At 38.1% G+C, this 4473-nt stretch overlaps 1 protein-coding gene and 1 pseudogene across 6 annotated transcripts in view; one reads left to right on the forward strand and one right to left on the reverse strand.

Moving 5' to 3' along the window:
* SETD5 (SET domain containing 5) overlaps nt 1-4473 on the forward strand; it is a 109355-nt gene that overhangs the window by 18439 nt on the left and 86443 nt on the right. The window lies entirely within an intron of this gene.
* Nucleotides 2329-2829, reverse strand: LOC105812660 (annotated as a pseudogene). The gene has a single exon (XR_001137621.1). The product of XR_001137621.1 is annotated as a cytochrome c oxidase subunit 5B, mitochondrial pseudogene (transcript).

Here is a 4473-nt window from a genome sequence, read left to right on the forward strand (position 1 = left end):
ACAAAGGGGGAAAATTGGATGGTTTAATCTGATTTTTATTATGGTTAGGTTGTAGGTTTGTTTATATGTACTTAAATACAGTGCAGTTTGGCCTCTTAAAAGTATATAGTGGTAGAGATTTTATAACTTTGGTATTTTTCACTGAAAAGAATATTGTTTCCTTCACTTATCTGTACATATTTCGTTAAATCAGTTTTATGAAAATTGCCCTGTGATATATATTTTTTATATATATATACATAATATATATAAATTGGGTGAATGATAGTAACATGGGGGATGCTATTAGAAAGCACCATATTAGAGAATTCTCTTACTCAGACAAAATGTGTTCAAACTGTTAACACTAAATGAAGGAACTATGAGCTATAATAGAGGAACAATGAAGCTGAGTCTCAGTCTACTTTGCATGTGCCCTCACTGAGCTAAGAATTTGTAATCCCATCCTGCCTCACTCAGTTTTCCATCATACTGATTTCGTTTGCTGAATACCTGAGGGGATACCTTACTTAATGTAAAGTCACATTAAGTATCTTTGATATGAAGACAGGGAAAAGGAATTTTCTGCTTATTAGAATATTGAAATAATGTCTTGGTATTTTTAAAACACTAAGATTATTGGCCAGTTTTGCCTGATGCATATGTCTGTTGCTTTCGTTGGGCTGCTTTCTCTTCTGTGCTCTTCTGGCTTCCTTGTAGTGTGAGGATTCCCAGAGCTTTGATGGCAAATGGAAGTAATAAGAATCCTTTCCTTAGCCCCGTTAGTTACATATACACACCCAGAGCTGGCTTTTTTTAGCCTATGCTAGGAATCACAAAAAAGCGGTGGCTATAGGAATTCATACAGAATTGGTTTCTATCTGGGGAATCAAGTTTTTGATTTGTGCTACCTAATGAAGGGAAAATGCTGAATTTCTTGCTGCTCTGTTTGAGAAATAGACAGAAGCATGGGAGGAGCCAAAGACCTCTGCAAGAGGATTTGGTCTGAGTAGAGAAGGAAGATTTTTGTTTCAAATTGCCAGCTGCTTATGTCAGACTGACTCGCTTATTATGCCTTCAGTAGGCCTGTCAATATGGCCAAACAGCGAGATAAGTGCAGGGCAGGACAAAGGGCTCTTTGCACAGCGGGGAGGCAGTGTTAGTGGGGGAGGGGCAGGAGGTAGGAAAGGCAAGAGGAGGAGGTTCTTTTCCCTGAGAGATTATTCAGTTTGGCATACAATTAAAGAAATCAGTTTTAGTTCCCACTCAGTTATTGAGTTTGTGCCAACCATGTACTGTTAACCCCAAATTTGATATGTTTCAGAGTATCTGGTAAGGATACATCCTTTCTTCCAAGGAAAAATTAAAAGATAAAGCTTTGTACATGTCAAAATAAAATAAATCCCATGCTCCTCTGCCCTCCTAAGTACAAGTCACCTCCCAAGTAGACCAGTTCTGGTGCATCTGCCAGTTGAAAAGAACATTCTGTTTGAATAAAACTCATGTTTCAGTATATACAGTGTGTTTATTTTGGTTGGGATTAGAACAAAACATGAAGAATCATTTATTTCCCTGTGTGAAATAGTTGCATATTGTTAGCTCCAATTTTATTTCAGTAAGATAGAGAGCACCTTACAGCATTCATGTGTTGAGTCACCATCATGTAAAATGCTAACTGAAGAAAGGCTACTTTTGGTTTCAGCTTCATCCCTACTTCCTAGAGAACCTGATATTCCCTGGACATTACTTCCCCCACCCTTTAGTTTAGGAGCAACCTATTTGATACATTTGTGCTCTGCTCCCAGCTGAAAGTGAAGTGGTTCCATACAGTTTATTAGACTTAATATGAATCATAGAGTTGGAAGAGATCTGTCTGTTATCTGGCCCTTTAAAGCAAAAATTATCAGTATTCTCAACAATATTTTTAGTTACTTTTAAAATAAATGCTTTGTGCCAGTTCTTTAAAAAGAAGTTAAACAATTGCGTTCATGGACAATTAGATGGCAATTAATTGGATTGCAAAAGGATTCCTCCTTTATAAAGGAATATATGATGAGGTTCTTTTAAATACTTTGTCTTAAGAGAATGTGATTTTCAGAAATAATTGGTTCGAATTGAGTTTTCCAAGAGCACATCTGTTGCTTCAGCTGATGTTCTGCTTGTATTGCAATGTTATTAACCTAGTCTTAAAATTTTCTCTAATATCCATACTGCATGAAACAATAAAGGAAACCGGAATGCTAATTTCTTCTTAGGGATTATCAAAGAAGAAATGTTTTAACCTAACAAATAAGCAAAAAACCAACTTTAATACACACTGTAATATTAAGCAAACCTGACAAAGTTTTGTTTTTTTTTTTTTTATGGGAGAAGGAGCCAAACAATGGCTAGTCTTTAATGGAAAGAAGAAACTTTACAGCACATTTTGAGTAAATTAGTGCAGATGCTCAGTGTGCCAACTGGTGGGGCACCAGTTTGTAATGGGTTCCACAATTAGGGCATCGCTGGGTCTCGCCTTTGTGCAGCCAGAACCAGATGACAGCACTGTTGTCCTCTTCACAGATACAGCCCCACTATTCGCTTGTCGGTAATAGAAGGGACTAAATTAGGGTCTTCCTTGGTGCCTGAAGCTGCCTTTGGGGGTAGCACATTGTATGGGTCCAGTCCCTTCCGTGCAGCCCTCATGATCTCCCTCTCCAGCCCAGTCGCCTGCTCTTCATCAGTAGGAATACCACCTCTAGACGCCATGGAGCGCACCGCAGCCGGCGCATTGGGACCGCGGGCCCTCAGGGCCTGCGCCGCCAGCGCTCCAGCTCCGCGAAGTAACCTTGAAGCCATCACACCGGCAACAAGCAGCAACACTCCTAACAAAGTTTTGTGTCATTTTCCTCTGTAAGAGAAAACTGGATGTATTGCCACTTAACATTATATTTTTATGTACAGTGGTCTTGGCAGTAATGATGTATTTTGACCTGAAAAAGGAAATTTGAGTAACTAATTGTCATTACTGTTACTTAGACATTTCTTATCAGTAAAATAGCAACAGCATAAATGGAAATTTTAGTGAGCTGTATTTTATATCACTACAGAAATTTAGGGTAGTCATTGCTTCTCTTTATAATTCATTCACATGGAATTATTTCCATAGATTTGTGGGACTAAAATAGAACCCATCTAGTCAAGCTCCTCTCCATACCAGTTTTCTCTACATGTGCTGAGACACACATTGCTAGCATTAGAGTAAACATCCTTTGCACCCTCCCCCTTCTCAAATAATTATAAATCTGCTCAGTGTGGCTTCTTTTGCTCCTATTACCTGAATTACCTAGAGGCCCTAAGAAGTCCCGGCAAAAGTGAGAGAGTAGGGGGCAACATCTTGATTCCAAAGGTTTTGATAACTCTTTTGGCTCTCCAAACAGCTAATCTCATTTTTAATAAGATCTAGCCAGCAGTAGGCTAGAGTGGAGGTGAAACACAAGCACTGTACCTCATCTTGCCTGTACAGCTGCTCCACCTTATTTCCTGCTATTATTATCCCACAACGCCTCTTCCCAGAAAAAAAAGGAACTAGGACAAAGGGGGAAAATTGGATGGTTTAATCTGATTTTTATTATGGTTAGGTTGTAGGTTTGTTTATATGTACTTAAATACAGTGCAGTTTGGCCTCTTAAAAGTATATAGTGGTAGAGATTTTATAACTTTGGTATTTTTCACTGAAAAGAATATTGTTTCCTTCACTTATCTGTACATATTTCGTTAAATCAGTTTTATGAAAATTGCCCTGTGATATATATTTTTTATATATATATACATAATATATATAAATTGGGTGAATGATAGTAACATGGGGGATGCTATTAGAAAGCACCATATTAGAGAATTCTCTTACTCAGACAAAATGTGTTCAAACTGTTAACACTAAATGAAGGAACTATGAGCTATAATAGAGGAACAATGAAGCTGAGTCTCAGTCTACTTTGCATGTGCCCTCACTGAGCTAAGAATTTGTAATCCCATCCTGCCTCACTCAGTTTTCCATCATACTGATTTCGTTTGCTGAATACCTGAGGGGATACCTTACTTAATGTAAAGTCACATTAAGTATCTTTGATATGAAGACAGGGAAAAGGAATTTTCTGCTTATTAGAATATTGAAATAATGTCTTGGTATTTTTAAAACACTAAGATTATTGGCCAGTTTTGCCTGATGCATATGTCTGTTGCTTTCGTTGGGCTGCTTTCTCTTCTGTGCTCTTCTGGCTTCCTTGTAGTGTGAGGATTCCCAGAGCTTTGATGGCAAATGGAAGTAATAAGAATCCTTTCCTTAGCCCCGTTAGTTACATATACACACCCAGAGCTGGCTTTTTTTAGCCTATGCTAGGAATCACAAAAAAGCGGTGGCTATAGGAATTCATACAGAATTGGTTTCTATCTGGGGAATCAAGTTTTTGATTTGTGCTACCTAATGAAGGGAAAATGCTGAATTTCTTGCTG

Source organism: Propithecus coquereli, unplaced genomic scaffold, assembly GCF_000956105.1.
Source record: "Propithecus coquereli isolate 6110/MARCELLA unplaced genomic scaffold, Pcoq_1.0 Scaffold107, whole genome shotgun sequence".
Classification (NCBI taxonomy): domain Eukaryota; kingdom Metazoa; phylum Chordata; class Mammalia; order Primates; family Indriidae; genus Propithecus; species Propithecus coquereli.